This window comes from Mustelus asterias, chromosome 3 (assembly GCF_964213995.1).
Source record: "Mustelus asterias chromosome 3, sMusAst1.hap1.1, whole genome shotgun sequence".
NCBI classification, from domain to species: domain Eukaryota; kingdom Metazoa; phylum Chordata; class Chondrichthyes; order Carcharhiniformes; family Triakidae; genus Mustelus; species Mustelus asterias.
Window position 1 is genome coordinate 117,110,217 of NC_135803.1, and position 24,448 is coordinate 117,134,664.

General features: G+C 43.9%; 1 protein-coding gene across 1 annotated transcript in view; it reads left to right on the forward strand.

Annotated features, from left to right (window-relative positions):
• Positions 1 to 24,448, forward strand: part of tafa4b (TAFA chemokine like family member 4b) — a 140,212-nt gene that overhangs the window by 97,065 nt on the left and 18,699 nt on the right. The window lies entirely within an intron of this gene.

Consider the following 24,448-nt stretch of genomic DNA (forward strand, 5'->3'; position numbering starts at 1 on the left):
ATGAACATTTTGTGTAGGCTTGTGAAACTGTGCAGAGAGTTAGCAAGGTAGGAAGCTTAAGGTCAAATGTTCATTCTTTGATTCAGAAATTTCATCTGTCATGGTGAAATAGAGCGAGCAGGAACATACAAGGAATCAATCTCAAAGTAACAAAGAAAATCTGCTGGAAGCTTGGGTCAAAGATGTTTGCAAAGGTAGGGAAGAGCAAGGTTGTGGAGGGATTTGAGAATAAGGTTGAAATTTTTTAATTTGATGCTGTGGGCATAAGGAGTAGTGGAGGTGAATCCGGAAAGTGATGCAAAAGAGTATGAGATTTAGCTTGAGATACGATGAGTGAAAAACTCAGAGTGAGTTGAAGTTTATATAGAGAAAAACTCAGGAGACCAATGAGAAAAACTTTGAATGAATAAAGCCTGGTATTGCCAAAGGCTTGGATGAGAACTTTGACACCAGCAAGTGTGGGATAAAGATATGTTTTGAAGATGGATGTAGGCAGTCTTGCTGTTATACTGGTTAACAGCATTTTAGTTGAGTTCAGGGTTCAGCATAAGGTTTTTTTTTTCAATTAAGACATCAAGTAAAAGGGGGACTGTAGTGTTCAATAGTTTGATTGATCTGTGTTTGATTATGTTTGTTTTTTCTCTGATTTGTATAACTGCACTTGTTTGCACCTAAGGAGTTAAGTAGCTGACACCACGCAGAGTACCACACTGAGCTGAGGCCATGCATAGAAAATCATGTGAGCTCGGAGATATTTTGAAGTAATATAAAATAAACCTATTGTAGATTTGGAACTAGTGTCATCTCTGCAATACTCTGGGATAAATCAGACATCTAAGATACAGTAAAGTGGCGAATAAGTAACAAAAGTAACAAAGAGGTTGGTTGAGAAAAGTTTAACTTTACAGCTCCAGAATCTTCATTGCTAGGAATCCTCCCATGTGGTGGGAAAGATGGATTTCAGGATTCAAGGCCCAATTCCCTGCTACAAGGAAAGTCAGTCCAAGTGTAGCAGTGATCTGTAAGAAGGTGATGGTTATAATTGTCTTGGAGCAGAAGGCCAGCGAATATTTGAGTAGCTCACAGCTGATACCCTACATTTGATATGGCAGTAAGCATTCTTGCAAAATTGGACCAAAAAAAATGTGCTGATCGAATGATATACATTCCATCTCAATTTGGCAATTGGCTTTTGCATGTAAATTTAATATACATATGACCTCATTCTTGAAGAATTAATTGAAAACACTTCAATCCCATGAATTAGGGAACTTCTCATGGAGGATTTTAATTTAACCTTGGAAAAAGTCACAATCTAGGCTGGCCAAATGGAATCTGCCATGTTGGATTCAAAGAGGTTACACAACAAAGCATTCTTGGAATCAGGGTGGCAAACTGCATTTGCCAAACCCATTCAATTGCATATGTTACAGATAAGGAGATCACATCAATCTCATCAACACATACCCCATTGCAGTCAGATACATTCAAAATTATGCCTAAATTGTGGAAATACTCCTTGAGTCACAATGCATGTCCAGCTGGAGGGAAAAAATGCAACTCATGCATTTGAGTGCATGAGTGTCACGATTTTGCAAAGATTTGCAGGTTAATAAGACCTTATTGGTTTGACATATGGAAGAGTCGCTTCCTGAGAGTGAAATGCATTATGTATATGCTGTCATGAAAGGTAAAGTACCAGGTCACTTTAAGGAGTGTTTATTTGAGATCATGGGCACTGGTATGTCAATTCTTACTGATGTTGGTGTAAACCTATCTATTTTGAGTGACAAACTCTACTATCGATATTTTTCACAATTGTCTCACATTCCTGCAACAAGCACTCTTCAGACTTTTGATGACTATATCAATCCAGTTCAGGGAATGATTACAGTTCCAGTTCTCTTCAAAAACATCACTGCGGGCAGGTTCACTTTCTACGTAGTTAAAGGCAGAAGCTTTATGGGGGCAAAGATTTTCAACAGGCTGAGATTAAAACTTGAAGACCCCACTGAATGGTTGGCATTGTGTCTCCCAGCTTTTATCACAAATCCATGCCCAAGTACACAGATATCGTGGAGACTTTTTGGAAGCTACTACATAAATATGTATCATGGAAATGGATAATTGCACAGCAAAACAACGTTTAAAATATTAAAGGCGAAGATAACATCTGTGCCTAACCTCACGCATTTTCGCCCACATGCAGAAATATATGCCACAACAGATGCATCTGGAAATGCAATTGGAGCTGTACTCTCACAGTACATTGAAGGAAATGAAGGACTAATCACTTATGCATAATATCCATTGTCAGAAACTGACCACAAATACTCTGCTGGAGAGCAGGAAGCATTATCCTGCATCTGGTTTGGAGAAGCACATCTAGTAATCCAGAGGCCCAGGGTAATGCTCTCAGGACGCAGATTCAAATCGCCCCATGGCAGATGGTGAAATTTGAATTCAATAAAAATCTGGAATTACAAGTCTAATTGATAACCATGAAACCATTGTTGAATGTTGCAAAAAACCCATCTGGTTCGCTAATGTCCTTTAGGGAAGGAAATCTGCCATTCTTATCTAGTCTGGCCTACATGTGACTCCAGATCCACAGCAATGTGGTTAACACTTATCTGCCACTCAATTCAAGGGCAATTAGGGATGGACAAAAATGCTGGCCTTCCCAGTGATGCTAAAAGTAAAGTTTATTTACTAGTCCCAAGTAAGGCTTAAATTAACACTTCAATGAAGTTACTGTGAAATTCCTCTAGTCGCCACTCTTCGGCGTCTGTTCGGGTCAATGCATCTAACCAGCACGTCTTTCAGACTGTGGGAGGAAACCGGAGCACCTAGAGGAAACCCATGCAGACACTGGGAGAACATGCAAACTCCACACAGGCAATGACTCAAGCTGGAAATCGAACCCGGGTCCCTGGCGCTGTGAGGCAGCAGTGCTAACGACTGTGCCACCATGCTCACATCCCATGAAAGAATAAAGAGAAAATGTCTACGCTTATGAAATCAGCACCTCTATGATATGAAGTTCACTCTTCGCACTGATCACGTGCTGACTACATTGTTAGCTATGTCAGGATAAGGGCAACAACATTTACACATCTATTGGTGGTTAGCTCATCTTCATCAGTATAACTTTAAGGTTGAGTACCTCGCAGGTTCACGTAATTGAGTAGCTGACATGCTGGGCTGTGCTACCAACACAGACTATGTTAGTGATTATGAAGGCCCTTGTGCCATTGAAGACTATGTGATTGTGGTGATTTCGTACACGATCATGAACCTTGTTACACTGGGGAACTTGGAGGCAGATTTGACAACATAGAGCCTACCAACTGTGAGGTTTCGTGAAATAGGGGAAGAACTGATCCTGTACCATAGAGTATGCAATTAACTCACATTGTTTGGTGATAATTATATTGCAAGCAAAATGTGAGTAATTATCCCAAAAACACTACACAGCACTGTGCATTGCATCTTGCCCATGAAGGACATCTGGGTGTTGTTAAGATGAAACAACGATCCGTTGGAGCAGTCCGATGGTCAATTATAGATTGTTGTATAAGAGACTTCATTAGAAACTGCGTAGCTTGTACTCTCATTGAGAAATCTGTTCAACTATATCTCCCATCTCAACAACCGACCCCAAGGCCAACAAAACCATGGCAACAACTAGAAGTAGATATTTTTGGAGAAGCACAAGCAGTCCCTAGAAATCAACATTTTCTGCTTGTTGTGCATGATCCACGTAGTAAATGATTAGAAATCACTGTAATAAATTCCAGAACCACCCCTCTCACTTATTGACATTCGAGACAAATTATTTACTAAACGGGGTTGGCCAGAAACTATCACTATGGAAAATGGATCACAGTTTGTTTCCAGTCAGTTCACAGAGCTGAGCAAGTTACAAAATTCCTCACCATCTAACACCACGCAACAATCTGCAAGCAAATGGTGGCATTGAATGATTCAACAGGCTGAGAAAGGACAGCCTGAGAGCATGTCAGATGGGAAAACATTTGAATAATCCATTCACATTCTACTTAGTACATATCAATCCACCCCAAACCATCCGACAGAAAGTACACCAGCTGAACTCATGAATGGCCACTGACCATTCTGAGCTGTTACCACTAGTTAATGAGCATGTCAGAGCAGAACCAGATGAAATTGCAAAGCAACAAAGTAAAGCAAAAGCAAATAAGTAAAGAATTGGTGCACAGGAACCATGATTTGAGGCAGGAAATAGGGTTTAAATCCAAAAGGCCAAATCATGGTCACAAACCTGCATCATCTGTATCAGATCAAAGCAGTTCAAGCAGGTTCTCAGTATCAGTGCTTATCTGTTGGATAACAAAGTTAAACAGAGTGTGAGATGCTTGATAGCGAGCAGACCAGGATATTTTGAGGTCCTCCAGCTTATCTCCTCTTGAGGTCTATCACTATCCTCCACACAGTTCATGATATTTCCAAGTTCCGTGTAATCTGCAAATTTTGAAATCGGGGCTGCATACCCAAGCCCAGGTCATTAATATATATCAAGAAAAGCAGTGGTCCTCATGCCAACTTCTGGGGCGCTGCACTAATGACCATCCTGCAGACCGATAAACAACCATCCACTTTTGGATAAGCACCTTAAGGGAGAACTTACAGGGCTATGGGGGAAAAGGTGGGCAGGAGACTAGCTGAGTTACTCTTGCAAAGCGCTGTCATGGACACAAGCAGCAGAATAATCTCCTTCTGAGTGTGACCATTCTACTATTCTATGACTGATTCTATGGCTGCTCCTGCCATCTTCCCTCTACGTATTTCTGTCAAAATTATAACAACTCCCATCACAAACAGCTTCTAGTCACACAATTTGCAGGGAACATTTTCCTTCTCCTGTTGCTTCCAGCGACATTTGCTTTTCTGTACATTTTTGGGTTTCGAGGCTTTGTTTCAAGAGGAACATTTTACTGTATTAAATGCACCATATGAATGTAAGTTGTTTTTGTTGAGAGGAATTAATTCTACAGGCTCTTCCCACCACCTGCTTTCTTTTCGTTGGAGGTTTCTTTTGCTTCTGCTTAAATAATTCCCATCTGAATGTTCCTTTCGCCAACAAGCCCTGAGTTTGTTCCTTCATGATTTCAAGATTTAGTGACCTCGCTCTCGTGAAACCTCTATCCTCAGGTGCATTGATAATTCAAACAGAACATTCGGTCGCACCATCCAGAAAGACTTTGGGGCAAGGTTGGGAACTTCATTGGGAGAGAATTGTAATAAATCAAACATCATGCAGTTGTAAAATAACGTTTTATTTTTGAATTTAAACAATGAAAAATGTTTTAAAATTTTGTCAGCACTTTAATCTTAATTTTGAACTCTGTAAATGACTTGTAAGAGAGAGGTGAGAGGTCAAGCAGGTCATATGACTGGTATGGTGCCACATGTGATGGCTGTCCATCAACAATTGGTAAAAGCCTGATCAATAAATGATTGATGGTGTTGAGAGAAGCAATAGGATGTTGGTGGCTTAGAAGGTTCGCACAGATCCCTAGTGGGCCGTGAATGCCAAGGTGACAATTACTGTTCTAGCCAATGTTCCAGCTGAGTGTGTTATTAGATCCAGATCCTTTCTGGTTTCTCTGTTAATTTTATTCCATTCATTTCATACTTTAACTGTTCAATTTTCATCTGAAAATGCAATACCTTACATCTCCTGGTGTTAAACTTCATTTTCCATTTGTCTGCTCACTTGTGCAAATGTTCTTCTTGCTTTCTCAAGTTGATAACTCCAGCCTTCACCAAAATTACTTGCCCTATTTTAGTGTGTACTGAAAATTAATCTAGTTTACAACGAATTTCTTCATCTGAATATTTATATAGATAAGAATCAACAGGGTGCAAGCCTTGATTCCTGTAATACTCCACTGTAAGCTCCTCTAAACTGCCATTATGGGATCGAATTTAACCATAACCTGCTCTTTGGGAAGTTTGTGTGGGAAGGTTAAAATTAGCACACTAGTTCTACTGACCTGAAGTCACACCATTGCTGCTTGGCACCATGTAAAGTTCACCAGATTTTAAGTTGGCCATATCCCACTACTAGCTGGTAGGTCCTTAATTGAAATATAAAAGTCAGGACATGATGAAATTGGGCGGGATTGTACGACCTCACTCATCCCAAACCATTAAACTGCCCGAGGTCAATGGACATTTCCATTGTCTGCCCCTTGGCCTGCTCCGATTCCGTGGTGGGCGGGGCAGTAAAATTCTGGCCATTATCTCAACTGTGGTACTATTTTGACAGTAACTTCAGCAAGGGGAGAAGCCAGGCCGGTAGCAAAAGTGCTAGAGAAAACTGACTGGATACAGCAGAGTGGTCAGAAGATGTTTGATCTTGCTGAGGGTTGGGGTCGGAGGGGTGGGGTTGTGGGAGAGGTATATTTCCTGGAGTGCAGTGGGGAACATGATTGCTCCTCTCGACTCAGGAAGGAATCCTTACGTCTTCATTATCTCTGCCTTCCACTTCTCTCCCCATAATGCTGTCCCCATACTGGCCTATTGTATGAGCACCTCCCTCCTCAGCCATCCATTCCACACCTTCCCTCACCCCTCCTTCCAGTACTTGCCTTGACCCGAAATCATTGCCTTACATTTGTGTTGGTTGTGGAAAACCTAGCCAAGTGGAAAGGTATATTTGATCTACCTTCATATCAGGTTCCCTCTTGCCAATGTGTACTTGCAAAGTAATGGTCCATAGCCTCCTGGATACCTGGCGTCGGATTTGGGGGGTACCCCTAAGATTCGCTGAGCAATCCTTCTCAGAAGTTCCCAGATAAGGGATTACACGCCAATTGTCCAGAAGAGCTTACTTCCCCAAAGACAGGAATGGGAGTTTCAGCAGCATAGAAACTGAGGCAGGGACCAAGGTGGACAATGTTACTTAGGTGGAAGTGAGTGATCTTGGTGCAATTCTATAGGGTGTTGGTGAGACCACACCTGGAGTATTGTGTGCAGTTTTGGTGTCTTTATCTGAGGAAGGATGTCCTTGCTATAGAGGGGGTATAGTGAAGGCTTACCAGGCTGATTCCCAGGATAGCAGGTCTGTCATATGAGGAGAGACTAAGTCAGTTAGGATTATATTCATTGGAGTTCAGAAGAGCGAGAGGTGATCTCATAGAAACTTACAAAATTCTAACAGGGTTAGACAGGGTAGATTCAGACAGAACGTTCGCAACGGTGGGGGAGTCCAGAACTAGGGGTCATAGTTCGAGGATAAGGGGTAAATCTTTTATAACTGAAGTGAGGAGAAATTTCTCCACCCAAAGGGTAGTGAATGTGTGGAATTCATTACCACAGAAAGTAGTTGAGGCCAAAACGTTGTCTGATTTCAAGAAGAAATTAGGTATAGCTCTTGGGGCTAAAGGGATCATCGTTCAGTACTTCTCCGGAGTGGAGAAGCTACGGCATCTCCTCCGGAGCCTTCAACATGTCATTGATGAAGACGAACATCTCGCCAAGGCCATCCCCACACCCCCACTTCTTGCCTTCAAACAACCGCACAACCTCAAGCAGACCATTGTCCGCAGCAAACTACCCAGCCTTCAGGAGAACAGTGACCACGACACCACACAACCCTGCCACAGCAACCTCTGCAAGATGTGCCGGATCAACGACACGGATGCCATCATCTCACGTGAGAACACCATCTACCAGGTACACGGTACATACTCTTGCAACTCAGCCAACATTGTCTACCTGATACGCTGCAGAAAAGGATGTCCCGAGGCATGGTACATTGGGGAAACCATGCAGACGCTACGACAACGGATGAATGAACACCGCTCAACAATCACCAGGCAAGACTGTTCTCTTCCTGTGGGGGAGCACTTCAGCGGTCACGGGCATTCGGCCTCTGATCTTCGCGTAAGCGTTCTCCAAGGCGGCCTTCATGACACATGACAGTGCAGAGTCGCTGAGCAGAAACTGATAGCCAAGTTCCGCACACATGAGGACGGCCTCAACCGGGATCTTGGGTTCATGTCACACTATCGGTAACCCCCACAGCTTGCCTCCTGGACTTGCAGAATCTCACTGGCTGTCCTGTCTGGAGACAATACACATTTCTTTAACCTGTGCCTAATGCTCCCTCCACTCACATTGTCTGTATCTTTAAGACTTGATTAGCTGTAAAGATTCGCATTCTAATCAGTATTCTGTAACTTGAGTTTGTGTCTCTGTGTACCTTGTTTGTGAGCAGATATCCACTCCATCTGATGAAGGAGCAGCGCTCCGAAAGCTAATGGCATTTGCGACCAAATAAACCTGTTGGACTTTAACCTGGTGTTGTTAAAACTCTTACTGTGTTTACTCCAGTCCAACGCCGCATCTCCACATCATACAGTACAGCTCCCAGTTCCCTTTTATCCCCTTTATACTCCTTCAGTAAATTGGTTAAACATGATTTCCCTTTCACAAAACCATGTTGGGAGTGGAAAGAGAAGCCATTGCAGGTGATACTCTGGCAATGACTTGTTGGTGAGGAATGGAATTAAGTGAGATCAATCCCACCCAGTTAGATGATGTTGCAGAAGCATTGGAGGAAGGTGGTGTTGTTTAGTGTGTCGAAAGTTGAAGACATTTTGATGAGACTGAGGAGGAATAGTTTACCTCCTCACTCTCCCCAGTTCAAATATCATTTACTACTTTGAGAATTGCTGTTTCATGATTGAAGGCATTCAAGCATGATATTGTGGAAAAGTTGGAAATGGATTTGGGATGTAACAACACATTGAAGGACTTTGGAAGGATGGAGATGTTGACACATGAGATTGTGTGTGTATGGAATGCTTTGACATGAGGAGTGGTTACAATGGGGAAATTTCATTTTCTTGGAGAAATTAGATACACATTTGGATCAGAGGCAGATACAAGACTGGGGAAGCAGGAAGGCAGTGGGATTTATTTTGAATTGCAATAAGGGGATTTTCTATTCTGTAAATATCTATGAGTTTGTACATATTTTGATTAATATTGGAGTCATAGTGATTTTTCTTTTTTGTCAGTTTTACTTATCATTATGCAGCTTCCTCTGGTGATTAAATAATTATAATAGAGTTGACCATACAAGGACTGTGGGATGGGATAACCCTAATAGGGAAAATTATACTTTGGGTAATAGTGAAATAATGATCAGAATCGAAACCAAAGGAAAATAGTTTTCAGACAGAGCATGTAATGGGCTACCAATTTGCCAATGGCTATTTTGTGTTAATGGCCTATTGGAGCAGCACGATGGCATAGTGGTTAGCACTGCTGCCTCACAGCACCAGGGACCTGGGTTCAATACCGGCCTTGGATGGCTGTTTGTGTGGAGTTTGCATGTTCACCCTGTGTCTGTGTGGAGTTTCCTCTCGATGCTCTGGTTTCCTCCCAAAGTATAAAGATGTGTGGGTTAGGTGGATTGGCTGTGCTAAATTGCTCCTCAGTGCCAAGGAGATTAGTAGGGCCAATGCATGGGGTCATGGGGATAGGGCCTGGATGGGATTGTTGTCGGTGCAAGTTCGAAGGGCCCAATGGCCTCTTTCTGCACTGTAGCGGTTCTATTTCTTTTACCCTCTTAAAGTCTGAGTTACTCTGGGAGGTCAAGTGACAATATTCACAATGGGGTATTGCAAGAAGATGGAAACTACAACCAGAGCATGTTTATTATTATGGTTTTGTTTCATTGACAGTAACTTGTTGGTCTGATTGCTCGTGTCACTTGCAGGCAATAATGCATGATCCTTATTAAAATGCACAACTGGAACTTTGGCAGTTAAAATCTGTCACTTTGATAAGTGACTCCTGATGGTTCAAGTGGAATGCAAGTAACTTGACACCTTTTTAAGAGAGTTAAACAAGAATTGTGATTCATTTTTACCATTTTACTCTTTCTAATTACACCATGGGTAGAATCTTACAAGGATTTGGCAGAGTGTCAGTTCTGGAGAGAAAACTGGTGTGGAATTCCCCAGCTGGACTGGCCAGTTTTCACTTCAGATCATGTGACTCTAACCATGAAAAAAAGAGTGGGCGTTGTTTTCTCCGTCCGTCTGGTGAGACGAGGAGTCTTAGAACCAGGAACCGGCTCTGTTGAGATCGGGGTGCCATTTTACAGGGTGCCAAAAACCAGAAAAAAATGAATTACCCCCAACCCACCCCTCCATCATGATGGCATCTGTGGCCTTCCCCAACTCCCCCCGTGCTCAGCCTGGCATCAGCATTGCCCCCTCCTCCCTGCTCATCCCGGCATTGCCCCCTTCTCCCTGATCATCCCGGCATCGTCTCCTTCTCCCTGATCATCCTGGCATTGCCCCCTTCTCCCTGATCATCCCGGCATCGTCTCCTTCTCCCTGATCATCCCGGCATCACCCCTTTTCCCCTCGATAATCCTGGCATCGGCCCCTTCCCCTCGATAATCCCGACATTGCCCCCTTCTCCTTGCTCATCCCGGCATCGGCCCCTTCTCCCCGCTCATCCTGGCATCACCCTCTTTTCCCCGATCGTCCCGGCATCGCCCCCTTCCCCTCGATAATCCTGGCATTGGCCCCTTCTCCCCAATCATCCCGGCATCGACCTCTTTCTTCCACACACCCCGGCATTGGCCCCTTTCCCACCTCATCCCGCATCGGCCCATTTCCCCAAATCATCCTGGCATTGACTCCCTTCCCCAGATCATCCTGGCATCGACCCCCTTCCCCAGATCATCCTGGCATCGACCCCCTTCCCCAGATCATCCTGGCATTGACCCCCTTCCCCAGATCATCCTGGCATTGCCCCCCTTCCCTAGATTAACCCGACATCTCACCAACGAGATCTGCGATTTTCGGAGTTCACTGAATCTTAAGCTCTGCCAGCGATCTCGCAGACGGAGAGTGCCCACTCAAGATCCCGCTCCATAAGTTGTTTTAACAGTAAACCTGATGTTATTACAGGAATATTTACTCTGAGAAATCACCGCGGGTGTGAGAGGGCATACATTGAAATACTGAAATGGCTTGACTTAATTGCTGTGTCTCTAATTGGTTCAGCTTCTTCATGTTCTTGGAATTAGTAGCTCCTCCAAATCAGTTTTATTAGAGCTTGGCAACGCTGCTTGCTGTTTACAATGGTGTTAAGTTGGTGGCATGTTTTCCAAGGGTCTGAACTGGCTCCCAGGTTGATTTGTGTCATAGCCCTGTTTAAGTGAATGGAGCTGCTCCAGAACACAGGCAGCTGTAGTCTGCCAGAGGCATCAATAGAGAGCAAGGAAGATACATGGAAAGAATACCAAAATGATGGACAATAAATCTGCAGGATTTTTTTGGAAAGGTAAAAAGTATATTTGTGAATGTATTTTTTCAAATAGATAGTGAGGAGATATTTCGAATAGAAAGTATTCTCCCTAGGTTCGACTTCCTCTTTATGGCCACAATTCATCATGGAGAGATGGAGAGTGGCATTGAGCGGTATGTTTAAGCATTATTAGACCTTAATTAGTGGAACATTAGACAAAGCTCACAGAAATATATTTCTGAAAGTTCAAAAATACCAATTTTGTCCATGGCAGAACAAGATATATCAATGAGAACATAAATAGAAGTATACAAAAATATGCCATGTACAGCGCACAGCATAAAATATTGATGTCTGATGAAAATGAGACATGGAGAGAAATTTAGGTTTGGAGGAGCAAGTGGGTGTGGGTACAGACAAGGGAGTTAAAACTGGCAAAAATGCCAGCATGTCAGGAAACTGGAATCTTGCAATTTCCAGGTATAATTTAAGCAGGTTAAGCTGTTCGCTCACCACTATCTTCAGGAGAGTTAGGCTGTCTATTAACATATGTTGATCACTCAATTAAAGCAATATTTCAGCTCCCTTTCAAGTGTAACAGTGCATTCACATGCTTCCTGGGCATCCTAAAAGTTGCCAGTGAAAACTGTGTTAATTGATGGAGTTGAATCAAACTTAAAGAAATAATGGAATAAAAACTCACTTCTCACAGCTCCTTTCTTACCCTCTGTGGGAAAGATTTGTTTGTGGTATTTTGCAGAGTGGAGTAGCAGAGAGAAAGAGAAAGGTGGGGGGGGGGGGGGGGGGGGGGGGGGATGGTGGGAGGAGTACCAGAGAGAGAGAGAGGAGAACAACAGAGAGTTAAGTGCATTAAGTTAGGTGCATCGGCCCGAACAGGCGCCGGATTGTGGCGAGTAGGGGAATTTCACAGTAACTTCATTGCAGTGTTAACGTAAGCCTTACTTGTGATTAATACATAAACTTTAACTTTTTAACTTTAGTAAGGGGGAGAGCAGAGAGACAGACGGGGGAGCAGGAGAGAAATAGAGAGAAAACAGCAGCAGTGAGGGAAAGCAGCAGAGAGAGAAGGCAGCAGCAGAGAGAAAGTGAGAGCAGCAACAGAGGGTAAGAGCAGCAATGAGAGAGAGAGAGAGAGAAGCAGCAGAGTGAGAGGGGAGAGCAGAGAGGGGGCAACAGAGAGAATGGAGCAGCAGAGAGCAAGAGAGAGAGGAGCAAAGGGAGAGAGGGTGAGAATACAGCAGCAGAGAGAGAGGGAGGGGAGAGCAGAGAGGGAGCAGCAGAGAGGGAGAGAGGGGAGCAGAAGAGAAAGAGGGAGAAAGAGAGAATGGAGCAGCAGAGAGCAAGAGAGAGAGGAGCAGAGGGAGAGAGAGAGAGAGAATGGAGAAGTAGAGTGAGGGGGCAGCTGAGGATTGCAATTTGCTGGAGGAACAGCCTGTGAGTCGCGGCAACAGGCAGATGCTGAGTTTTCTTAACATGTCTGAACAGCAGTGTCTCGGGATTTTCAGGTTGTCACATCAGGTGATAGCAGACAACTGCAACCTCCAAAAACAACACATGCTTTCGGCTGAACCAGATGCCAATGCATTCCCATTGGCCATCAAAAAGCATCACTGTCCACCACTGTTTTTTGTTTCTGGATGCTTCCAAGGCTCGGCAGGAGACATATCCAGGGGCTCCCAGTTGGCCGCACATAAATTCAAATGACAGATGACCTGTGGCTTGTTTGCCAGAACTAACAATTATATACATTCTTCCTGTAAGGAAAGCAGTCAATGAACGGGCGCTTGGGTCTCCAGCTCTGGCTGGCTTCCCAAAGGTACAGGGCAGTATCGACTGCACACAAAGGCAACATGGACACCCTGAGGTCACCCTAGAGTATTGTCAACTGCAAGGACTTCTGCTACAATGACATGCAGCTGGTGTGCACACAGAAAAAGGTATTTCTTGAGGTGTGTGCCGGAATCCTAAGGAGCTGTCATCATGAGGCAGTCCAAGTTTGCTGATTTTTCAGGCCTACAAGCAAGGGTGGCTGCAAGAAAATATGAGACAGCGACTTCAAACTTGCTGATGTGGTGCATCAGAAACCCAAACAAGGAGGCCTAAAAATGCTACAGTGAATGCCATATGTGTCAGATGTGTGAGCACCTTTCAGAATGCAGCTGCCAGAGTCTTCAGACTGGTTATAGTCTACACAGTATTACACAGCAGCAGCAGTTGGACCCAGAGATGAACAAGGCAGAAATATGATGAGGAGGAGGAAGAATATGTGAAGGATGAAGGTGACAAATGAAGGCTGAACTGTCTTCCAGGTTCCTCACCCCCACTGCACCGGGTTCCTAGCTTGTCACCGGGTAAGTATTGCGGCCATGTATTTGGAGCTATAGAACAGTTGGTAATCCTGGAAAGGAAGATGCTGAAGGAAAGGAAGAAGCATTGCAATCTTTTTTATAGGAGATAGTAATTTCCAAGTTTGATGAAAAATGATATTAACTGTTAAACTGCTGGGCTTACATAATTGGAAAGAAAATGTATTTTGTGCAGATTCGTACACTGGATATAGACACCAATGGGTTGAAACAGTGAATGCCCCAAATGACAGAAGTGTCCTCTTAAGAGCCTATTACTGGCGATTGTTATATGTAGTTTAGTATAAAAGGTGAACCCTGGCCAGGACAGAAAATAGGTTGAAGCTTTGCTGCCACTTTTGCACTGAGTGATGCAGTTTTGGAATGACATCAATATGAAAGTAGCAGTATAACTCAGGTACCAGATCCTCACCTGAAGCTCAATGCACTAAATCAAAAGAATGTGAGTCTCTGTCACAGTTTTGATTCATACTAGAACAAAGAACAAAGAACAGTACAGCACAGGAAACAGGCCCTTCGGCCCTCCAAGCCTGTGCCGCTCCTTGGTCCAACTAGACCAATCGTTTGTATCCCTCCATTCCCAGGCTGCTCATGTGACTATCCAGGCAAGTCTTAAACGATGTCAGCGTGCCTGCCTCCACCACCCTACTTGGCAGCGCATTCCAGGCCCCCACCACCCTCTGTGTAAAAAACGTCCCTCTGATGTCTGAGTTATACTTCGCCCCTCTCAGCTTGAGCCCGTGACCCCTCGTGATCGTAGTGTAATTTAGCTCCAATTCAGTACACTGAGAACTTTTAACACATTTCAGGAATTTAGAACTACTGAAAAGAATAGCATAACAAAACATAGCTTCAAATTATTGGAGCAACAATCGTCAGAGTCAACTCTTCACTGAGGAAGATGCTAAATTTTCTGGTTCCATGGGTTAAAATAAATATATGGATAGTTCCAGAAAAAATCTATCTTTTATTACCACAAGTGTTTGATGATAAAATTAAAATCCATTGCATGCAAGATTGTTTTTAAAAAAAAGTCCAGATTTGAATCCCACAAGATGAGTGGATTCAAATGTTTGTCGCTAATGTTTGTTGCAACCTGCTTAAATAGTTGTTTCCCTAATCAAAAGCAATTCCATGAAACAGAGGAGATGAACCTTAAAAAGGAATGAAATTATACAGCTTTGAAAAGGGTTGTTAGTTCTGGAAGAGTAACAAACCACATAGATTCTTATACCTCAAGAAGATAAAGAAAGAAAAATAAATAAGAGGGTTGAAGATGATGTTAGGAATTTGGAAGTTAACGAAGTTAACAGTGAATTTGGGATGAAAACAAAATAACAAACAAGTAATAGGATTAGCTGGCATCTAGAGAAATACAGAGATGTGATTTGCCAGTAACAAGATTAGAAGACGTTTAGCGAAAGTGAGGTGTGAATTGCCATATCTGAAACATTGATTACCAGAAATCTGTGGGTCTATATATCTAACATTTAGAGCCATGCCAGATTACAGATATTCTCCTGTAACAGATGTAGTTTTGTACCTTTGCTGAACCAGGACAAGGTGTTTTTCCAGACTTGGGGTGGGATTTTCTGATCACTCTCACCCCAAAACTAGAAAATCCCACCCGAGGTCAACAACCCTTTGCATGGTCTGCCCCTGCCCGCTATGATTCTCAAGGCGGGCAGGACGGGAAAATTCTCCCTTAGTCAGCTAAGCTGTATAGTGTCGTAACTATGAGCTGGATTTGACTTAAAGGGTGGGATTTTACGATCTTGCTCGTCCCAAAACCGTAAAATCCCGCCCGAGGTCAACTGGCCTTTCCATGGTTCGCCCCTTACCTGCTCTGATTCCCGTGGCAGGTGGGACGGTGAAATTCCGGCCATGGAATTAGTAACGTGGATGTTGTTTGGGCAAAGTGAGTTCAGGGAATGTGGGTATATTTTGGAACAAGAGGTAATTTCAGATAAAACGGTGTTTAGGCATTAATATACTTCAGTGTCACAGTGTATATTAATCTTGGCTTTTGTTTTTCTTTTCTTTTACTTTATAAATACCTTTTATTAATTGTTTACACGATGTTTGGGTTGGTTCTTCACTGGGTTTTATATTGATCCTCACATTATCCCTGACTAACATGCACCACTAAGAACCAATGTTTCTAGTTAACCTACAGGGTTTTAAGACACTTTTGCAGGGGTTGGTTTAGCTCAGTTGGACGGACAGCTAGTTAGTGATGCAAAGTGGTGCCAACAGCGAGGGTTCAATTTCTGTACTTGCTGAGGTTATTCATGAAGGCCCCGCCTTTTCAACCTTACCCCTCGCCTGAGGTGAGGTGACCATCAGGTTAAATTACCACAAGTCAGGTCTCCCCCTCAAAGGGGAGAGCAGCTTATGGTCCTCCGGGACAATGGCAGTGGTGTAGCAGTGTTGTCACTGGACAAGTAATCCAGAGACCCAGGGTAAATCCCACCCTGATAGATTGTGGAATTTGAATTTAATTTTAAAAAATCTGGATTTAAAAGTCAAATGATGACCATGAAATCATTGTCGATTGTTGCAAAAGCCCATCTGGTTTGCTAATGTCCTTTAGGGAAGGAAATCTGTCGCCTCTACCTGGTCTGGCCTGCGTGGGACTCCAGACTCACAGCAATGTGGTTGACTCTAAACTGACCATTTAAGGGCAATTAGGGATGGGCATAAATGTTGGCCCAACCAGCGACACCCACATCAGTGGGGTTCTTAACAATGAACATGAAAGATGAAAATTTGCAATAGTACAGAAAATGCTGTCCGTAGCAACAGAGCAATTAAAATCTATGAGAAAGAGAGATTAATATTTTGGGAATGACACATTGGAAGACTTATGTTGATAGGTTCAGGGTGTTCTCGCAATGGGACAACAGATTAAAATCACATTACTACATTACTAATCAATTCTATAGCTGCCATTGTTTCTGGAAGATTCAATGAGAAAAGTGTTGTTATCTGAAGCAACCGGTATTAGGATGTGCGTCTGCTTTCACTGGGACCATGAACCTGGTTGTTGAAAGTGATTTTTTCATTACTTGACACGATATTAGCTGTCATTGGATCATTTCTTGACATTCTGCCAGGTTCCTTTGTTGCTAAGAACATGTTAAAATTCATCTGCCCTTTTCCAACCTATTCCTGCATGTCTAATGCATTTGGTGGATTCACTGTTGTTTCCAATAATGGAAGCCTATGTTCTCAGTGTCTTCCACAATGAGTACAACATCCAATCCTGAATGTATTAGCCTTGTGATTCTCTAAATAGAGTTTTGTGCAACATTCTGACAGCAGTCTTAACACATAGCAATGTGGAGAAGTGACGTGTTTAATTTGGGATTAGCTAAACCACACTTAAACACATTGTTAAAAATATAATCTCCTTGGATTTTCCTTTGAGGCTGACTTTGGTGTTGTGGTGAACCACTGTTACTACACATATGTGCCTGGACACACCCATGCTGCACCTGGCCCGAGACTCCTCCCTTTCCACCTGAGGCCCCTCCCTTTCCACCCAGAGTGGGGTATAAAGGCGATGGTCCCTCCTCCTTGCCTCAGTTCAGACCAGGTCAGCTACAAGGGTGTGCTCCTGTTCTCAGTGAATAAAAGCCTATTAGTTTTCCCTTACTCTCAGAAGTCTTCGCGTCGTAATTGATAGTGCATCAGGTGTATTATAAACGAGGTAGGGCTTCTGGGCTGCTTTCACTGGGGGGGATGGGGAGACGGGGAGACATCTTGAGAGGTATGCTTGGCTGCTTTTATGGAGATCTATTGCTCTGCCAGTAAGTGTAAATGGCTACCACTGGTAGTGTGGGCTGTGAGTTCTTCCTGAGGCTGCACACTGGCTGGCTCTGCAGTTTGCACATTGTTGCCTTGTACTGACCTTCACCAGCTAATGGTGAAGATTTCTCTGCCGGAAATAAAATTGCACTTATGACTCAATCAACTGTGCATGCACAAACCGATATATCTGCACCAATTTTTGTCTTACCAGCTGTAACAATGTGCAGTGTGTATCTTGGCTTCCATACAAAATAAAAGATAAGTCAGGGAGTTATATTTTTAAACTGGATCGGAAAATACCTATACCCAGGGCATATTCTAGATAGGATTACATGAAAGTCACACGCCATGAATCTATTGCAGCAGTATATCTTGTCAGAATTTGGATCCTATCCCACGTTACAGTTCTTTGTTTCACAGTTTGTTCAGTTCATGCAGTAAATCCTGACTGTTTTTATGTTTAGATTAGATATATCAGTATCCCTTCTTATTTATAGGTCAAATGGTGATTTCACACTTATATATTTGAACCATAGTTGCACTCTGCCAGCATCTGAGAAGATACATTTAAACCATAGCTTATGATTTACCCGTTGAACATGGCATGAGGATAAATCTGAGCTGAAATACCATTTTATTGAACATAAAATTTGAAGAGGTAAATCTGAAGTTAGAAACATGTGCTGAAGCACAAACCGCTGTCATCGGTTTAGTTATAAGTCCTACATGTAATGTAATAATTTAATTTCAGCCATAACATCCCATTATGTAGACACCAAGAAAAGGTACAATAGAATATTGTTAATTGATGTGACTTTGTCCTGTCCTTTGTAAAAGCTCATTGCAATGCTGTTCGTAAGAGGATTGCATTTCACCATGGCAAAAATTTATTGACCAGAATGGTGCAAATGTTCTCTAAACTCATAACCCTTTCAGTCATGGATTTAATTGGAACTGTTCTGATACCAATAGGTCAGTGAAATAGTTCTGAAAGTGGAGAAGAATGGTGTTGAGATACTCTCAATGCATAAACAGATTTCAGCAGAGCGACACGGTGGCACAGTGGTTAGCGTTGCTGTCTCACAGTGCCAAGGACCCGGGTTCAATTCTGGTCTTGGGTCATTGTCTGTATGTAGTTTGCACGTCCTCCCTGTGGCTGCGTGGGTTTCCTCCAGGTGCTTCGGTTTCCTCCCACAATCCAAAGATGTGCGGGTTACGTTGATTGGCCATGTTAAATTGCCCCTTAGTGTCAGGGGGATTATAATGGTAAATACTTGGGGTTACGGGGATAGGGCCTGGGTGGGATTGTTGTCGGTGCAGGCTTGATGGGCCAACTGGTCTCCTTCTGCACTGTAGGGATTCTATGATTCTATGAACTATCAACTCTGCAGATGTGATATAAGCAGATTTGTAATGTTTTTTCCATGTATAAATAAAATGCCATGGATTTGAATCAGTGTACATTTGTTTTTAAAATGATGCACTGTGTGCACTTCATACACAAATGTTGATATTACTTGGTATTCCTTTTAAAATGTGTGTGATCCAGGCAAAGCAGCACTTTCTTTATGATTACTTACATCAAACTCCCAACAAAGACAACCATGTAAATGGTGGTTACATTTTTAATATTACTAACAAGCACACTTAATGGCGGACACGAGGAAGGTGAGAATTGAAGTTTAACAACACTTTAATTTTGATTTTGCACCAGATGTAGATAAGCTGCAGTTGATATGGTTTCATACCAATGCCAGAAAGCAGTCTGACAGACCTTGGCCTCACCGACCTATTTTTTGCAAATGACCTGCCCATGAAGGCATCGAAATACCAGTTTTCTGAAGTCAAAGCACTGTATGAACTTTGAGGACATTATCCATTGAGTAGTGTGACAATGCAACATGCTAAGTGAATGGACTAAGGACATCCATAAGACTAAATTTTTAAAGTTTAAGTTGAAGTTTTAAGTTTATTTATTAGTGTCACACGTAGGCTTACATTAACACTGCAATGAAGCTACTGTGAAAATCCTCCAGTCTCCACACTTCGGCACCTGTTCGGGTACACCGAGGGAGAATTTAGCATGGCCAATGCACCTAACCAGCACGTTTTTTGGGCTGTGAGAGGAAACCGGAGGAAACCCACGCAGACAGGGGGAGAACATGCAGACTCCGCACAGACTGTCACCCAAGCTGGAAATTGAACCCGGGTCCCCGGCGTTGTGCGGCAGCAGTGCTAACCACTGTACCAATATACCACCCAAAAATTGACTAAACTGGAAATCCATGAGCTTCTGTGCACCATCAGTATCAGTGGAATTGTATATCACAGAAGTGTGTAACCTTGTTGGCTTGGTAAACGTCCACACCTTGACCACGGTGAGAGCAAGCTTGCTTCAATGCAGAGTGTAGATGGGAGTGCAAGGAACTTTCTTGAGAATGTTGGCCTTTATTGCAAGAGGATTGGAGTACAAGAATAAATAAGTCTTGCTACAGTTACACAGGGTTTTGGTGAGGCCATGGCTGGAATTTTAGTGGCCCGCCGACCACAGGAATCGGAGTGGGTGAGGGGTGGAACTTGGGAAGGTCTGTTGACTTCGGGCAGGATTTTACGGTTTCAGGACAAGCGAGGCCGTAAAATTCCGCCCCATGTCTGGAATGCTGTGTGCAGTTTTGGTCTCCACATTTAGGAAAGGATAGACTTTATGAGAGGTGGTACAATAAAGGTTCAAAGCTTGGTCCCTGGGTGGTTGTCCTGTGATGAGAGGCTAAGTAAATTGGGCTTATATTCTCTGGATTTTAGAAGAATGAGAGGAGATTTCATTGGAATCTATGGAGAGATTATTTCCACTGATTGGGAAATCTAAAACATGGGATCACAGTCTCAGGATAATGGGTCAATCATTTAGGACTGAGATGAAGAGAAATTATTTCACTCCAAGAGCTGTGAATTTTTGGAATTCTCATTCCCATAGGGTTGTGGATGTTCCCTTGAATACATTTCAGGCTGGGATAGACAGATTTTTGGTCTCACAGGGAATTAAAGGATATCGGAAGCAGATGGAAAAATAAAGTCGAAGCCCAAAATCATATTGAATGGTAGATTAGCTTGATGAGTCTTATGCTCTACTCCTGCTCCCACTTATTGCGTTCTTGTGGTACAAATCCAGTGACCCTACTACACAGGACTACCGACAAACCAAAATCAAAAGAGGAGGGCTATCGACAGACCTAAGTGGTCCTGTAACTACTGGATTCGAGCAAAGCTCTGTAGCCCTACAACATCCAGTCAAGAATGTGGGCACCTAGGCAACAAACAGGAAGAGGAGACTGCAAAAAGATCCTCATCCATAACCATGGGAGAACCTAGTGCGTATTTATTTGCAACAGTTTGATGAGGCCCAGGTCAATTAGATTGGTTCCTTGTATTGGAATGAAACCATCTTGAGTTTCATACCAGCCGCAGCATATCTGTATCTGGTGCAAAGTCAAAATTAAAGCATAGTAAACTTCAGTACTTCAATTCTATTTTCCTAGTGTTGGAAATGTTTTTATCCAACAGTCCGCAGCATTTCAAGGCTATTTTAACAACGTTCCTCTTTCCTTTGCACCCTCTTACCATCAAGAGCAATGAGATCATGAAAACACCATCATTCCCCCCAAGTCACATAATACGCTCATTTGGACATAAGTTATTTTTTGTTGGAATTCCCTGCCTAACACCATTGTGGTTGTACCACAAGGACTGTAGTAGTTCGAGGAGAAAGGTCACTACTATCACCTCACAGCAACTAGGGATGGACAATACATGTGACCTTATCAGTTTTGGCTGAATCCTGAGAATTAATAAAGAAAAGTTTGTGATTCGCACTGTACACCTTGGATCAACGTGAAGGCAAATATCTCCTGTATTGCTTGCCCGTTCTTTAAAATCAAAGCAGATAAATTTTAAAAATTGAGACACATTGTAAGCTAATCTGTAGACTAGTTATTATTCCAATGATATTATTATGTAACTTTATATGAGGAATGTATTGCATGCTTTGAACAGATGAAGAATATGCAGCTGGACAATTCAATCTATTGTAATACACTGAAAATATTTTGAGGTAGTTTTGACTATGGGCTATAATGTAAAATGCATGACAATGCCACAGTCACACATTATTATCATGCTGATTTTCATTTTTATTGCATATTTTACAGCATCATTTAAACTCAAGATTGTTCCCATTGTTATTTGAAAGTCATCCTGAATTGATGACGAGAAAGTGATCCATTTTCACATTACCCATTTTAGTGATTGATTTCTTTTCTCTTATGTTTGAACTTCTGAAAACTTATCAATAGAAAGTCTTGACACAACATCAAATTGATATTAAGGGAACTTAAGTGCTGAAATGTGTTAATTTGAATTAGGAGCTCATGACAACAGTTATATAGGAACAGTTTGATGGTGACACAAGTTTTAAAAATTTTAATTATATATCAGATAGTTATTAGAACCAAAAAAAAACTAATCAGAGGAGAAGTGGATTTTAGTGTTTTGGAGCTAAAGGGGAAAATTTTAACTTCCCGACCTGTCAGACAGGGAAGGTCTCAGTAGCACATTAGCTTAGTTTATTTATTAGTGTCACAAGTAGGCTTACATCAACACTGCAATGAAGTCACTGTGAAAATTCCTCAGTCACCACACCCCAGTGCCTGTTCGGGTACACTGAGGGAAAATTTAGAATGGCCAATGCACCTACCAGCACGTCTTTTGGACTGTGGGAGGAACCCGGAGCGCCCGGAGGACACAGGGAGAATGTCCAGCCTCTGCACAGACAGTGACCCAAGCCGGGAATCGAACGCTGGTCCCTGGCACTGTGAGGCAGTAGTGTTAACCACTCTGCCGTCATGGGAAGGCAGGTTTCCACATATGCTGTGCAATTTGAACTAGACAGTGTGGGGGTGATTTTCCCATCGCGACCCGCAAATTTTCTAGCGAGTCGGGTCGGGAGATGCGCATGTTGGCCATTTCGCTAGTTCCCCGCGAGTTTTTACGACCAGCGCGCATCTCCCAACCAGAAAAAAATGGCGCTGCTGGGACTGCGCAGAAAACCGGCATGCTGCTGATTTGCATTACTTCCCATACCATAGCATGCCATTATCGGGATCGACACGGCAATCTCCGCCCACGTTTGTGTCTTCCACCTCTTTGGCGTGATGTCATTTTGACACAAATCAGAGTAAGTATATAAAAGTCTCAACCTGGCAGCCTTGAAATGGCGTGACGAGGTAAGTGCTGCTAGTGGAGTGCAGGGGATATTGCAGACAGGCCCTGGAGATGCCTGGTGGGCTTCTTCCTGCTGTCTTCAGGTGCTGGCCCTTGGACAAGTGGTATCTGGGGTGGGGTCTGGGGGGACTTGTATTTTCTCAGAGCTCTCTGGGTGAGGTTCCGTGAAGGAGTCCTGCTCAGCCCTCCCCTCCAGGGCAGCGCTGCAGCTCAGTGTGGGAGGCACCCTCAAGGAGTCCTGCTTAGCCTTCCCCTCCAGGGCACTTTTCAGTGGCATTGTCTTGCCGCGGGGTGTGGTCAGGGACTCGACTGAGTGCTGGGGTGGGGGAGGAGTGCACCATGTGCTGACAGAGACCTAACCAGATGAAGCAGTTGCTGCTCCAGGCCGGGGTGCAGAAGTTCAGACATGGACTGCATGGAATCTGCTGTCACTGGGCACACATCTGGTGCTGCTTTGCAGTCTGTCCCTGCCCTGTGACACGGACCAGCAACACATGCCTGTAACAGATGCTGCAGTTGCGCACATGGCAATGGCTCAAGGGTGCATATTGCCCATGGCTGCACACTGACCTGCATAATCGGTGCCAGCATTTGTCAAGATGGGAATTTCACACAACCCTAATCGGGTCACACACATGGCACCGTGGATTGTGTGGTGTTGCCAGCACCCACAAGTGAAGATGCTGGCCCAAGTGAGGGATTGGGGTGGTGCTGGGCCTATGCAGCCAATGATAATAATCCGTCATTCTATGCTCTTTCCAAACCCCGCTGTGCAGATGGATCTTGATCTGCTCAATTTGGAGCTGGCCATTATGGTGGCAGCAGGGGCGGAGGAGGAGGAGGAGGAGGCGGCTCAGGATGTGGCGGGCGTGGAGAGACCACTGCAGGAGCAGTCATTACCAATCACTCAGGAAGGAGGGTAGGGGGCTGCCGCTGAGGGCCAGGAGGTGGGTGGGCAGGCTCCCAAGAGGGTGCACAGAAGGCAGAGGGTGCCGAGGCCAAGGCGGTACAGGCCCTGCAATTCCTTCGAGGCCCTCTCGGAGGAGATGTGCCGTCGCCGGCTGTGGCTCTCCAAGACCACGGTGCGACACCTTTCTGAGGTGCTCGCACACCAGGCACCTCAGGAGAGGGGCGGCCACCCGCTCCCTGTTGATGTGAAGGTTACGGCTGTCCTGAATTTTTATGCCTCCAGCTCATTTCAGGCACCCAGTGGCAACCTAGTTGGGATCTCCCAGGCCTCCGTGCACAGATGTGTGTGGCAGGTCACAAATGCCCTGTTTGCCTGGGCAGGGCAGTACATAAATTTCGATGTGGGCCGTGCACACAGGAGGCCTGGGCTCTCAGCTTTGCTTCCATTGCTGGGATTCCCAATGTCCAGGGAGCAGTGGATGAAACACACATTGCCTTGCGGGCCCCACAAGCAGGGCCGCAACGATTTGTGAACAGGAAAGGGTTCCACTCCCTGAACGTTCAAATTGCCTGCGACCATCAAATGAGAATCATGCAGGTCGATGCAGGCCATCGAGGGAGTGTCCATGACAGCTTTGTGCTCAGGCAGTCGAACATCCCTGGGCTCTTTGAAGTCCAGCCCAGGCTCCCGGGATGGCTACTAGGTGACAAAGGATACCCGCTAAGGTCATGGCTGATGA